Source organism: Mustela lutreola, chromosome 2, assembly GCF_030435805.1.
Source record: "Mustela lutreola isolate mMusLut2 chromosome 2, mMusLut2.pri, whole genome shotgun sequence".
Lineage (NCBI taxonomy): Eukaryota > Metazoa > Chordata > Mammalia > Carnivora > Mustelidae > Mustela > Mustela lutreola.
The window spans coordinates 47,793,389-47,809,658 of record NC_081291.1 but is presented as its reverse complement, the minus strand read 5'-3'; the positions used below and the strand labels follow the sequence as shown (position 1 = coordinate 47,809,658).

The 16,270-nt window shown below is 41.8% G+C and overlaps 1 long non-coding RNA gene across 1 annotated transcript in view; it reads right to left on the bottom strand.

Annotated features, from left to right (window-relative positions):
* Positions 1-16,270, bottom strand: part of LOC131824168 (uncharacterized) — a 245,470-nt gene that overhangs the window by 208,145 nt on the left and 21,055 nt on the right. The window lies entirely within an intron of this gene.

The following is a 16,270-nucleotide window of genomic DNA, read 5'->3' as shown; positions in this document are numbered from 1 at the left end:
TCTTAACATGCCTTCAAATGTATATATGAAGCTACATATACGTATTATATATAGTATGTATATTAAAATCATAATATTCTGTAAGGGAATAAATATTTAACTATTTAAGTTAAATGAGATAAAGTGAATGCCAAAAGGTCTTCCTCAGTTCCTAGATTTCATATGTGCTCAAGTAGTGGTCATTTCCTTTCTATAAAAGTGAGAATGTTCTTGTTGTCCTTTGTTGTGCCAGGCCCGTCAAAGTGTCTCAGAAAATACGGCTACGCACCATAGTTAATCAAGTGAACCAAATGGGCATCGGAAAGGAGAAGAGGACACCAGGAAAATGAGAGGGAAGGGAAATAGTGAGGAGAGAAAGAAGAAATCCAACTAAAAATGGTGGGGAGGGGCCCCTGGGTGGCTCAGTGGGTTAAGCACCCACTGAGGTGGGTCAGGTCATCATCTCAGGGTTGTGAAATAGAACCTGGTGTGGGGCTCTGTGTTGAGCATGGAGCCTGCTTGAGATCCTCTCTCCCCGTCTCCCTCTGCTCCCCTGCCCCACAAAAGAAAAACAGAGAGAGAGGGGAGATGGGAAGAAAAAGCCAAGCTTCTACTACTAGCAGGGTACCCAGTACATCCAGTCAGCGAGAGGCAGCTGACTCGGCTGCAATTAGATTGGAAAGAGACCAATGGAGCTTACATCTGTAATTGGATTTTCCAACGCAACTCCAGATCTGAAAGGGAAAATGCTCTCCGGAACTGCAAAGACACTGAATGAGAACGCGTTTCTTGCCCTTCTGTAAGCCCCTCTCCCCAACCCCCTGCATTTCCACCAACCCGCTCTCCACAGCTCTTCTCCTCCCCTGGTGTTCAGCATCCTTCAGCACCACAGCACCACCTACCGTCCCCAACGCAGACAGGGAGAGCATGTGCTGGTTAGGAGCAGAAGGAGAGTTTAACATCACCAGCAAGCACTGGAGAGGGAGGACACCATTCATCAGTCCTGTGACAGGCCCAGCTGAGGCCAAACTGCCACTCAGCACTTCAAGTGGCAGGCTCTCTCCCCTCCCCTCTTCAGGACCAAGACCCTCCTCCACCTAAAGCATTTTCTCACAATAAATGAATAAGTCACATGGAAGGAAAGTCTCCCACGAAATTGAACACGGGCTAGCCAGAGTTTCTTATATTTGCACTAGGATGACTTGTGGCTAAAAGGAAAAACTGCTTGGCAGAGCTAATTACTCTAGGAAGTGACCCAGCAGGCTGATGTGCTCTCCATCTCTAAGAGCACACACGACAAAAGACCACCACTGTGGAAAGACTGCATTTGGCTGTAATCATACCCATCATTAGAAGATGAGTTATCCGGATGCACATTGTTTGCTGAGCTGGAGAAGTCAATCCCTCTGCAGTTACCGTGGCTAGGATCATTGTCTTCGCAGGTAGCTGCCCACTTACACCTTCAAAATACATGCCTACCATCACGTCCACCTGGGACCTACAGGTCAGCCAGGAAAATGGTGATTATGCCTGGTATTTCCCTTTTCTGCTTAGCTCAAACTCACTTTTTCCATTCTGCTGTGTGATGTTGGTCTGGGAGTCTGCAAATGTTTCTTAGGTGCCCTTGCTGACGACCTACAGTTAGGTTCTGCTGTGAAGGGACTGGAGAATTGCAGGTGACTCCCTCCAGTGTTCAGCACATACTGACCTTATTCCAACAACATCAGATAGCTCCTGTGTCTTTGAGAATTCAGGGCAGTAGACCCACAATATTCCCACTCTGGGACCCCCCCAAGGGGGCTGAGTACCAGATACACAGCAAGCCCCAAGTCTGAGTACCAAGCCCTAAGCACCATGGCCGCTCCCCTAGAGCACCTAGCTCTTGGTAGCATTACTTTTCCCCTAGAACGGTGACCACTTCATGCAGCTACCACTTCATGATACTTAGATGTCCCCTTCTCCTTTTATTCTTCCACCACCACCAAACCAACCCCCTGGGATGTCACCTCTCAGTCTGAGACACCTGGAATGCTTTGGGTCTCTTGATTGATACAGTATAGGCTTCACCATGACAGCCAAGAAGATGAAAAGGCAAGATGGTTTTTGAAGACCAAGAACTGGCTTATGACTTCTACCCATTCTTTCACTAGATCTTAAAAGTTCTCACCACGAGAAAAAAATTGTTTCTACAGGAGGTAATGGATGTTAACTACACAGTATGGTGAACATTTTGCAATATACACATACATCAAATCAGTATGTTGCACACCTTCAACTAATTCAATGTTATATGTCAATTATATCTCCATAAAACTGGGGGGGAAGATTGCTTGGTATTGGTTTCATTATTTTTTAAACACCATCAACAAGTGTCCTAATGAGGGAGTGATTGAGAAAGAAAATTTCATATTCTGGGTTGATTCAAGGAAGCACCAGCCTAACACTGTGAATTCCTAGAATGATAGCAGAGAGATGAAATTCCAACCAGAAGAAGTCTCATGCATGAGATCTCTCATGAGTCAGACAAGAACACAACGGACGATAATGCTACATGTCGTCACTGCCCAATATATGCAACATGCTTTGCGTGGACAACCTTGAAAGGTGGATATTACAGTCTCCACTCTGCTGATAAGGAAACATATCTCAAGAAGTTTAAAGGGAAGGGAAAGGTGCTCACAAAGTTTTTAAAAAAAAAAAAAAAAACTTGCCCCAAATCCTAGCAGTAAGCAGTACCTTGACCTTAGTCTGGCTGAGTGGTTTCAGAATCCATGATCTACCCCATTAAGCTCGTCTGACTAAAAGAGTCAGAAAGGCCTCTAGAAAAACCAACAAGGTCCCAAGCTAAGGAAGGAGCACATTGTCCAGAAACAAACACAGAATATGCTTTGAACATATATTTTTTGTATATCTCAGAACACATATGCTTTGAACATATTTTTTGTATATCTCAGAAACAAACACAGAATATGCTTTGAACATATATTTTTTGTATATCTCAGAACCTTCAGGTATGAAGGGGTCATATGCAGCAAGGCTACGGTGAAGTCTCCGCAAACATCAAAGAGCTTAGGTATTATAGACTCACACCTCAGGTCCTCTCTCTCTTTTCAGCTCTGAAGAATTCTAATAGAAGAAAACTCAGTAGGAAACATGGCCCCCCTAAGACTCTCCCCACCAGGCACTCAACAGCCTATTTTAACTGACCCCCAATCACCAACTTCACCACTAAAAACAGATGCTATGTCCTATGCACAGAGAAAACTGCAGCCTGGTGTCACCTGTATGAGAAAGCATGTTGTAACGAGCCCGGGGCAATCATGGGCTATGTGTGTGCATATTAGAGATTCATTCTGAGTGTTCAACTGAACAAAGTAATTGACCATTGTTAATAAAATAAGCAAGCACTTCCTGTATCATAATTGTCTCAGCTAAGGCTCAGTTCACTAGAACCCATCAGCCTCAGTGGAGGGCACCTGTGTGGCTCAGTTGGCAAAGCGTCTGCTAAAGGTCATAATCCCAGGGTCCTGGGATCAAACCCCATTTCAGGCTCCCTCTAAGTGAGGAGCCTGCTTCTCCCCATCTGGCTGCCTCTCTCCGTCTGGTTGCCTTTCTCTCTCTCTCTCTCTCCCTCTATCTCTGTACAATAAATAAATAAATAAAATCTTTAAAAGAAAAAAGAAAAAAGTCAGAGAAGCCTCTAGAATAAAAGAACAGCTGGAAACAGGTCCCACAGAACTTGGGCTGTACCAGAAACCCTGTTGTGGCCATACAGGGAAGTGAAGGGGGGATTTACCAGACAGTCTAAGTACATCTCGATTACCTGCCTACATTGGCTTTAAGGGACTATTTTACGAAAACTTCATCATGAAATCACTGTGAAGGAGGCCTCCCACCCATGACCTCCTTTTACTCTCCCATCAATTTAGTGAAAGAGACTTTACGGCCCCCCAAGGAGCACAGGCCAAAAAGAGAGAAGCAGCCTAACCCTGAATGCATTATAAAAGGTGGCCCCTAACCAGAAACACTGAAAGGACTTTTATGTTACACCAATAATGTGACTAACCCTAACAGGCCATGTATCCTCGACAGAGAAATTCCCAGCCCTTAATCCTTCTCCTCAGGTACCTTTCTGAAAGCTGCAATAGGAACATAAAAGAAATAGCAGAGCGGGTCTAGAAGAAACCTGGAGGTCCCCCTGGGTGAGCATTTCGGGTCAGAAGCAGTGACCACAGCTTGGCTGTAGAACGGGTGAGCACTTTGGAACCACGCCGCGCTAGATCCTTTCAATTAAATAATGTGCCACTTCGAAAGCATGCTGAGGAGAAACATGTCTCACTTGACCTGTCAGTCACTCCCTTTTATTAATAACAGAGTGTTTGTGCTTTGACTGCTGTCCTCCCAAGAATCAGAAGGAACGCTGACATGATTTGGTAGCATTTCAAGGTCAGCAACATCTCAACAGTGGGTGACAAATATTAAAAAAAGAAAAAAAAAAAACCATAACGCATACTCCCACGGACTGGCAGCAAGAGCAGAGGAACAAGAAAGAAAATAGCACTCAGGTGACATCATACCTGTGCAACCAAGCCCCAGTGTGCAATACTGGTGTGCACCACTAGGGATGGCACCTGAGGCACAAGATGGCATGAGAATGAAGTTCCCATTGTTTCCACGAAGTATTTTTGTAGCTGTTGTCATAAGGGTGATGCTGCCACTCTGACAGATGAGCTTGAGAAAGCAGGAGCCTGAGCCTAACAGAAGTTCACATCTTGCCCAGGTAAAGTCCGTGGAGGGCATTCCCGATTGTTGGCCTTTTCTCATTGCCTGGTGAATTAGGAAAACAAGCTACTTCCACCTGTAGCTCTGCCATCTCCTCAAAGTTCCTGGGGTCCCCCTTCCAGTGGGCTAAAGGAGTAAATGTGTGTATGATGTACACCCACTGCTTACCACTGTGGGCCCAGCAGGGACACTGCACTTCCACTCACACTTGACTGGCGAGACCTAGTCTTTAAGCCACATCTAGAAAGAACAGAATCTGGGAAATGTGGTCCCTGATGGCGTAACGCCAGAAACAATTCTATACCATGGACAGACAGATCAAAATACTGGAGGACAGCTGGCTGCCTTCACAAAAGACAGTGGGCCTTCTGGAAAACAGCATGGAGTTTCCTCAAAACATTGAAAATAGAGCTACCCTATGACCCAGCGATTGCACTACTGGGTAATTACCCTAAAGATACAAACGTGGTGCTCCAAAGGGGCACGTGCACCGGAATGTTTATAGCAGCAATGTCCACAATAGCCAAACTATGGAAAGAACCTAGATGTCCATCAATAGATGAATGGATATAGAAGACGTGGTACATAGATAAAATGGAATACTATGCAGCCATCAAAAGAAACGAAATCTTGCCATTTGCAACAATGTGGTTGGAACTAGAGAGTATTATGCTGAGCGAAATAAGTCAGTCAGAGGAAGACAATTTTCATATGACCTCCCCGATATGAGGAAGTTGAGAGGCAACGTAGGGGGGCTGGGGGGGGGGGAGGAAATGAAAAAAATGAAACAACATGGGATTGGAAGGGAGACAAACCATAAGAGACTCTTAGTGTCACAGAACAAACCGTGGGTTGCTGGGGAGAGAGGGGGTAGGGAGAGGGTGGTGGGGTTATGGACACCGGGGAAGGTATGTGCTATGGTGAGTGCTGTGAAGTGTGTAGACCTGGCGATTCACAGACCTGTACTCCTGGGGCTAATAATACATTATATATTAATTAAAAATTATTTAAAAATAAAAGGCAGTGGGCCTGGACTACTTCTTCCAAAATGCAAAGTAAATCTACTCTTATATAAAACATAAGTCATGATTCAGTGCAAAGGGAAAATTATGTCTGATAATAGCACAGGTACCATATGATAGACCACAATTTTGAGTGAATGAAATTTAGACAACTCAAGAGTAGATAGAGTACTATGTAAAACCACAACAAACAGGAAAGAAACAGCCTTCTTGCTATTAATAGAGATGGCATTTTTTTTTTCTTCTAGTTTTCTATCCTCTTTAGGACAACCCTAATTTTTTTTTAAAGATTTATTTATTTGACACAGAGAGAGAGAGAGAGGGCAAAGCAGGGGAGCAGCAGGAAGAGGGAGAGGGAGAAACAGGCTCCCTATCGAGTAAGGAGTCTGATGCCGGGTTCAATCCCAGCACCCTAGGATCATGACCTGAGCCAAAGGCAGATGCTTAAACAACTGAGCCACCCAGATGCCCCAGGATAATACTAATTTCTAAAGACATATTCGGGAACAGCATTTCAGGTATGTTCTTAGAGAAGCAACTGGCTACTTGATCCTATCAGCAACAGGTAGAGAAGGGACTCCCTCTCAAGGACAATATTCAATATTCCCTGGGCTATTCAGGCTGGTAGAAAGAAAACACTGATATGATCTTCAAATATGTCAAGCGCAGGCCCAGGGATATTCATAAGAAAAGTCTTACAGTTGCATTTTTTATCTACAGACATTTATTTATCCAGTAAGAGCTTATTATTGGTCTCCCCTTAATCAAGCACTCCCATCTCCATCTTATTTGTTAACAGGCTTCCATATCTTCCTCTTTTCCCTCTTTCCCTCTGATAATTTCCCTCTGAAAATTCTTTGAGGGCTATTTCTTTTACTTCCCCCTTTGATGTCTTGCACAGAAACTGCACTTTCCAGAGAACTGCATTTAGTGAATGTATTTGTCAGCTTTTGCTGCAATGTAGCTGTGTAATAAAGAGACCCTAAATTCACCAGCCAAAAAAATAAACATTTTTTTCTCACTTGTGGGCCTGCTAGGTAGACAATGTCTACTGAGCTTGGCTACATTTGCCTCCATGTTGTCAACTACATTCCGATCAGATCCAGATGTCACCTTATTCCCCTGGAACCAGCTACCCAAAATGTGTTCTAACACAAGAGGACAAACCAAGCTACACATGTATATTTGAAGCTCTGCTTACTGGCACATTCTCTCACCTTCTCTTTTAGTTCTATAGACCAAAGCAAGTCACATGGCCATGTTTACTATTAATGCAATGGGAGAATATCCTTCTCTCATTCTGAGGAGACACCAAAGTTATGTGGCAAAGGTACAGATAGATATAGTATGATCTTACTGGGAGAGAACAAAGAATCCAGAGAGAAATAATCCAATCTACTTCTCAGACAAAATTTTCATTCCAAAGCACTGTGAGAAAATTTAGCACAGAGGCAGTCATCTTGACTGAAAAAGCAATGAATGAGCAGATATAAAGATCTTTGACAAATGGTATAAAGCCAACCTAAGATGACCTCACTTGGAAATAACCCAGATACAGTTAACATTTTATAAAAGGTTTCCACTTGCATTTCATAAAGTGCCTAATACCAGATTATCTCAGAACTGAAGGTAATAGAAAAGCTCATTTATCTCAATCCATTAAGATTTCATTGGCATCTACTCTCACAGCTACCTTAGGAAGTAAGTTTGGAAAAAGTGGTTCCGTGGAAAAGTGGTTCCCTGGAGTCCTGCAAGGACAAAGATTTTGGGACCACATCCCAGATCATCGCCTGGGTTTTCACAATGGATCTTCAATGTCTGAGGTATCAAGGGGCAACAACATGTGAACATCTTACTCGACATTAAAAAAAATATTACATTAATAGTAGCATAGTTGGTTCTTGATGGTGGCCATAATCTTGAGGGTAATAGAAATCTAGAAAAGTCCAGACCGAAAAACTTTTAAAATAATAAACTCAATCCTTTTGCCAAAGCAGTAGATTTCACATACATGAAAATATCCATGCCCCTTTAATCCCATCATTAAATTTCAGAAATGTAACCCAGGGTATAAATGCCCAAAATACATATAATTTGTAGCAAAGCAAGGAATCCCAAACTCACACTGCATTAATCTAACTATAGTTTTAAGATTAATACAAGCAATGGTCCTACCGATGAGTGCACATCTGGAAAATGAAGTCCAATTTGAATGCAATATTTTTTTCAGAGAGGGAAGGAAGATAGGGGAGGAGCAGAGGGAGGAGGAGAGAGAGACTCTCAAGCAGGCTCCATGACAAGCTTGGAGCCCAACATGGGGCTCAATCTCACAACCCTGAGATCAGGACCAGAGCCAAAATCAAGAGTCAGACGCTTAACCACCTGAGCCACCCAGGTACCCACAATATTTTCAAAGTATACAAATGATATTAAAGGTACAAAGTTCAGGGGTGTCTGGGTGACTCAGTGGGTTAAAGCCTCTGCCTTTGGCTGAGGTCATGATCCCAGGGCCCTAGGATCGAGCCCCACATCAGGCTCTCTGCTCAGCGAGGAGCCTGCTTCCCTTCCTCTCTCTCTGCCTGCCTCTGCCTGCTTGTGATCTCTGTCTGTCAAATAAATAAATAAAAATCTAAAAAATAAAATAAAAATTAAAAGTACAAGGTTCAAACATGTAGAATTCTGCTACCCTAATAAATTAGCTCTTTAATTTTACTTTTTCGTCCTTACCCATATTTATATTTAATGGCGAAAAAATGCAGTCTTAATATGGCCACAATTTTATTCTCAGCCTATTCATTTAGCATAATTTTCACACATTTTCCTAGGTTGCTATATTTTTTCACATTAGAAATTTTAACATTTGCATAATAACTCATCAAGGTATTACTTGATATACCATAAAACCATTTCTTCATGTTCAACATTTTAATCAGATCCATTTGTTATCTACAAAGTTCAATTAATTGAGTAATCAAGTTTTTGTTAAATTTTTACTGAAACTGAAACCTCATTGGTTTTGTTTTGGGTTTTTTTTTTTTGTAATCTCCAAATCTAATAACATTATCCACCTTGCAAACTTCCACCTAAGACATAGCCTTTTCTCAGAGTTCTGGTTCACTCGAGAGGAACTATGAAGTCCTTTGGGTTGGCATCCAACCCAAGCGAAGACCAATTCTGAAGTGGAATGTAAAGTTGCTATCATATATATTAAAATCTTTGACATTATCTTTCATTAGAAATCACACCAGGGTGCCTGGGTGGTGCAGTTGGCTAGCCGGACTCTCAGTTTCAGCTCAGGGCATGATCCAAGGGTCACGAGATTGAGTCCCACATTAGGCTCTGTTCTCAATGTGAAGTCTGCTTGAGATTCCCTCTTCTACTCATTCTCTCTCTAAAATAAATTAATAAAACTTTAAGAAAAAGAAAAAGGAAGGGCGGGAGGGAAGGAAGGAAAGAAAGAAAATAAATTACACCCGTGGGTCACCGAAAGGAAGAAGGAATAGTACTTTTTTTTTTTTAAATACATCAAAGACTCTTTCAACTGCCCTGCCACTGAAGGCAGCAGAGTTGAGGAGAAACCTGTGAAGATAACTGCATTGGTTATCTGTCGCTGCATAAAAAATTACCCAAAACACAACAGCTCAAAACAAACATTTCCTATTTCCCAGTTTCTGCACCACGTACTAGCTGGGTGGCAGACAGGACATGGGCAGGAGCAGCAGTCACCTGAAGCCTAGAACAGATGGGGGATCGGCCTCCATGGTAGGTCACTCACATGGCTGTTGGCTGGAGGCCGCCTTCCTCCATGGATGGGCTTCCACAGAAATGGACTGTCACTTGAGTGTCCAGCTGATGTGGCAGTGAGTTTCCCTCAGAGTGACTGATCCGACAGAGAGCAAGGACACTGCACGACCATTATGACCTCAACTCCAGAGTCGCACTCCTTTACTGTGCTTTTTCTATCTCCCTGTTTATTAGAAGCAAGTCACAAAGTCCGGCACACCTCGGAGGAGAGGAGAATTAGGCCCCAGGTCTTGAAAGCAAGAGTAAGAATTCAAGAACATATTTGAAGGCCACCACAGTAATGGCTGACCTATCAAAAAGCAATGGGAAAAGTATGGATTTGATAGTCACATACACCTTTCAAATTCTGGCTTGGCCAGTTACAACCTACACAAACACTAAGACAATTACTCGGGGCAATGCTCTTGACCTCTTCCTTCATTGCTATCATTGCTATGCCTCAGATTATTTGCTGTCTGCTTGCCTTGCCAGATTATTAGGAATCTCAAAAAAAGGTCATGCAGAATTGATAAATGTAAATATAAGAGCTCATAACAAGTTAACTTGCCTCGCAGTTAATATAAAAGTGTAGAAATAAATAACAGGTGAAACAACTAAAATACTGCTTCCTATCAAAAATGAGTTAGGGTGGGAGAGCTTTGGGGACTTTCAAACGCTATTTCCTTTTTAAAAAAATATTTGTGTATATTTGTTAAATAAATGAAATAATTGTTATTAAAAAAGAAAAGGTCATATAAAATGGTGGGTTTGGGGGCTCCTGGGTGGAGTTGGGTGTCTGCGTTTGGCTCAGGTCATGATCCCGGGGATCCTGGGATGGAGCCCTGAGTTGGGTTCCCTGTTCAATGAAAAGCCTGCTCTCCCTCTCCCTCTCCCTCTGCAACTCCCTCGCCCCCTGCTGCTTGTGTGCTGCTTTCTCTCTCTCTCAAAACAAGTAAATAAAGTCTTTTTTTAAAAAAATGGTGGATTTTTCATAGTCATAAATAAAAATTGGATATTAAAAATGACCACCATCAAAAAAAATGATTATTACTCAGTACTTTTTAGGTAGAAAATGACCTCACTTGAATCATACTCAAGTATGATTAACTCAAGGTTAAACAAAAAATTGAATGTATTGGCTCACATAGACAAAGGTACTTCAGGAATGGCTACATCCAGGGTCTTACTTGATAGAGCTCTTTTTCTTTCTGTTCTATCTCTGTTTTTGGGGTTCCTTTTTCTTTTGTATTTCCCTTTTTGTAGTGGCTCCTTTACTTCAGACCTAGAACTGCCTCTCTCCATGTGTTCAGGAAGAGGATTGCAACCATTTCCATATCATCCTCAAAGCTAATCATCCTAAAGGTAGAGAAGCACTCTCTCTCCCCAAGCATCCACATACCACATCTTGGGGAAGATTCTAATTAACCCTTCTTTGTCATTACCATCTTCAAAACCCTCCAATGCCCTGTCTTCACAATTCAATCTAGTAATGTCCTCACCATAGACTATAAGCTTCTGTATTATTTGGCCCCTGGCTACCTCTCTTCTGTCCTTATTCTTATCACTGCACCTCACTCATGTTATTCTAGTTACAATGCTAAAGCCCCAGGGCCTTTGCACCTACAGTTCCCTTTGTCCCAAAATACTTTTCTTCATATGCTGATATGGTATAACCTCTCTCTTCATTCAGACTAAATTTCATCCTGGAAGTGTTCTATGAACCCCCTTTCTAAAAATGATACCCACCATCTCCATTGCTCTCAATCCTCGTACATGCTTTGTACGTTTCTAGGTAAAACCATTATCTGACATTTTGTTGTATTTCTGCCTACTTGATTATTTTAAGTCTTTTTCAAGTACAGTGTAAATCCTGTAAGCAAAGAAAACCTATTTTGCTTACTGTTGTGTTCACACTAACACGTAGTAGGTGCTCAGAAAATACTGAAGGAATGAATGAAAATGCCCACCTGTAAACGGATCACTGTGGCTAGAGAATGGAGCATCCTGGCCAAAATGAATGGCATGTCATTCCCAGGGGGATCAAGATTGATAGTATAACCAGAACAACCTGGAGATGGAAATGAGTCTCCAACAGAAAAGCGGGTACAATTGATCAGAAGCAGAGGGAAGGAATGCAGGTTTAAAAAACCATAGCTATCCCCCAGGTCATGTTTATCCCAATCCCATGCAAAACCCTCCAAGTCAATGTGAAAAGGGACGTCAGAGAAAGATGGAGCAGGTTTTAAAGCAGTTAGATATATACTCTCCAAGGCCAGCAGCCAAAAGCCACTGTGAAGCTCACGCCAATTTCATAGACAAACACACATAACCCAAAATTACCCAAAGACAAAATTTATCAACACGCCTAATAAAAACTGCAACAAACCCCAGCACTCTGAATTAATGATCATCAATGAGTGACATGGCATGAGAAAAGTGAAAAGCATTTTGTGCAAAAGCAGACATCGAGAGAGAGGCATTAAATCAAACCGCAGTACCATGAAAAGGCAAAGTAGAGGTGGAAAGGATAATTTCTCAAAAAGTAACTTTCCAACCGAGAGAATGGATGGTACTATCCGTTCTTTATAGGAAAGTTCCCAACAATGCATTTCCTTGTCATCATGATCTAATGTGGGTTACCAGCTATTACTCTCATTCGTCATGTCCCCCATCCGCGCTGTAGTATAAACAATATCAGGGATTTCTTCCCTCATATTTCATGGCCCTTCTTGGAGGGGGTGGATTTTGCATTCAAGTGCAAACCAAAGTGTTCCAAATCTATCTAGGCTCATAAAAACTATAAATGACCAGGTCTGGGGCACAAAGATGCCCAGTGGTGCTGTAAAATTTAAGTCTGCATTGCTGGAAGTCTCCTTGGCTTTAGAAAATTTACTTATCCTTACAATCTGATTTAAATTAGTCTGGTCCCCATAAAACCAGATTGCTTCTCTCACCATCTATACTATTCCTTCACGCTCCAAGACAACTCAACTCTGATCTCCCTCCGTTTTGGAGCCCTATAAATTGTACCTACACATTATTGAGTGCCTAATACTTCCTGCTCAATTGCATACAATGTCTCAAGCCATCACAAAATAGTCCTTTGAGGTAAGCACTGCCATCCCCATTTTAGAGATGAATCATAGCTCAGTCCTGTTCCGTTGCTTGCCCAACCCCCCACAACTAGTATTTGGCAGAATGAAAAACCCAACTCTGATCAGATTCAAAAGCCCACACTCCTTCAACTCTGTCATGTGCCCTACCCTGCCAGCTACAAAGTTTGCCACTACTTGGAGTATTTCTTTTTTTTTTCTTTAAGAAAAATAAAACAATTTTTTAAGAAAAAAAATTTTGATCTCAAATAGTAGATCAAATAGTAGATCAAGTAGACAGAGTGATCAAATAGTAGATCAAGTAGGCAGAGTGGCAGGCAGAGAGACAGGGGGATCCAGGCTCCCTGCTGAGTAGAGAACCCCATACGGGACTCGATCCCAGGACCCTGAGACCAGGACCTGAGCCAAAGGCAGAGGCTTAACCAACTGAGCACCCGGGTGCCCCAAGTATTTCTTGACTAACTATTGCAACTGCATCATTCTACTTCCACCCTTATTACTTCATACCTAAATTGCTACAATCAGATCCTGATTTTTCCCAGAACCCAACTCTTCCAACTACAGGATCTCCTGGAATCCTACCATCTTCCCATCAGGAAACCAGTGTCTCCCAATTCTTTATCAGAGTAACTGGAGACATTTCTGCTAGATGCTATTTTATCTTAATATTAATCTAACTATATCAATAACCCCTATTTTGGGGGGCTGTTCATGATTTCTTTTTATTTGAGTATAGCTATACAGCTGGTGCACAATGTTACATTAGTTTCAGATGTACAATGCAATAATTTGACAAGTTCATACATTATGCTATGCTCACCACAAGTGTAGCTACCATCTGTCACTGTACAACGCTATTACCGTATCATTGACTGTGTTCCCTACCCTGTACCTTTTCTTCCCATGTGGAGCACTTTAACTTGAACTTTAACAGGAACTCCTGTCCCTCCGATACCTCTAGGCAGGCAAAGCTCGCTGTGATCTAGCTCTGACTACTTCAACTGGTGGGCACTACTTCCTGCCTCTATCAAATTGAAGTACTCTACCTCCCACAGCCTTGTGACAGAGCAAGAGAGAGACACAGAGACACACAGTTAGACAGCGATACTGAGACACGAAGAGACAGAGATAGATACACAGAGAAAGGGATAGAGAAACACAAAGCAACAAAGAAGGATAGAGAGAAAGACAGGGAGACACACAAGGACACAGAAAAAGACACAGGGATACAAACAGACACAAAGCCTCCAAGTCAGAGAAATAAAGACAGAGATAAACATAGAGAGGCAGAAATACTGAAATAGAGAAACAGAAAGAGAAAGCGACAGAGATAGAAACAGACCTAGAAACAGAGACACAGGCACTGAGACAGACCCAGAGAAAGAGAGAGAGATACAGCGACAGAGTCAGAGCAACTCACCCCAGAACTAAGTGCTGTGTGTAACCAGGTACCTGAGAGGGTTTCAGAGTGATCTTTTATTGAGCTTTTCCTATCTGCCATTATGCTCTCAGCATAATCTTTACAATCCGTTCAGGAAATATGTACTCTCATTATCCCCAGTTAATAAATGAGACACGGGAAACTGGTACAGGTTGATTTTCTCAACTTGGAAAAGAGTACAATTTTAGATCAGGTATGCACAACTCACAAGTCCAAGACTGTGTCCACCAGCTGTTGGGAGATATTTTTCATTATCAAACGGGGGGGGGGGGGGGTTGAGAGAAGGAGGTTCTGGACATCAAGTAAGCAGAGGTCACGGATGCTGCCCAACATCCTGGGATACACAGAACAGCCCTCCACATCAAAGACCTGCCTAGCACAAAACATCAATATAGCGAAAGTTGAGAAATCTTGGTATAAACATACTACCCAATTCTAACATCGAGCTTCCTCCATAGGCTTTAGCCCACACCACTCCCAGACATCAAAGGCCTCTGAATTATGTACTTATTCATTATTCAACAAACATTTACTGAGAATTTTTTTAATCCATAGGCACTGCGGAAAAAAGGATTTCAACATGGTACCTCGTAGTCTATTACAAAAAGAGATAAGAGATGGGGTTCCAGTTAGGGAATGAGTAAATCATGGGAATAAAAGACACAACATAAGGATTATAGTCAACAGTATTGTAATAGGATTGTACAGTGACAGATGGTAGCTACACTTGTGATGAGCATAGCGTCACTTATAAACCTATCCAATCACTATGTCGTATACCTGAAACTAATGTAACACTGTACGTCAACTATACCCAAAAAAAATTTTAAAGAAGAGAAGTGAACATGAAACTTCACATCATTGTGCCAAATGCCATGATACATATGTGTGCAAAAAACTATGGGAGACCTAACTAGGAGCATTTAACTCGGGAAATATGGGGCCATCATCCCCAATTCTTAATCCTAAAAACCTCAAAAATCTTGAAAACTGAAATGACCTCTGCACAACAAAGGAAACAATAAAATGCAAACGCAACCTACAGAATGGGAGAAATTATTTGCAAACCATTTATGTGGTAAGAGGTTACTATTCAAGATACATATAAGTAATTGTACAACTCAATAGCAAAGAACAAATTACTTCATTTTTTAAATGGGCAGACGATCTGAACAGACACTTTTCCGAAGAAGACATAAAGATGGCCAACAGACATAGGAAAAGCTGCTCATCATCACTATCATTAGGGAAATGCAAGTCAAAATCACAGTGAGATAACACCCCCCACCTTTCAGAACGGCTAGTATCAAAAAGACAGGTGGTAAGTATTGGTAGAACGTTAAGAAAAGACGTATTGATGGTGGGAATGTAAACTGGTACAGCCAGTATGGAAAACAGGGAGCTGGTTCCTCAAAATTTAAAAACAGAACTACCACATGACTCAGCAATCTTACTTCTGGGTATTTATCTGAAGGAAATCAAATCAGTATCTTAAGATTTATCTGTACCCCTATTTTTTTTCACTTCAGCACTATTCACAGCCGCCAAGATACGGTAACAACCCGAGTGCCTGCCGACAGATGAATGAAGAAAGAAGTGAAATTTCACATATATTGAATATTACTCAGTCACAAAAAAGAAGCAATTCCTGCCAATTGTGACAGCACAGCTGAATCTCCACAGGTAATCAGCGCAATCTTTTTCTTTCTGACAGATTCAACAGTACTTTTTACCAGAAGCCTATGTTGGACTGGAAGAAAATTGTTCATCTGCATATCTCTCTCCCAAACTTCTTGTGAGAACTGAAGTTGCTGGTGTCTATTTCCTCACCATGTGATATTTATAAGAAAGCCCCATTCTCGAAGAATTTTATAGTCCATAAAGAATAGATACAAGTGCCTTTTAAAAAAAAAAAATCTATGCCTGCTATATTTAACAAGAAACTACGGGATTCAAGAGTTCCTTCAAGAGTTTAAGCTTGAGGATGACAGTTACACAGCTAACGTTGGCACAGTGTTGAGAAATCAACATTAATGAATGCTTGGCACAGATTTTGAAATTGAAGGTTTGGAAATGGACTCACATGTGAATACTGAGAGGACTCCATGCAGGTCCTAAAAAGTAGCAAACCAACTTGCTTACCAAAGAAA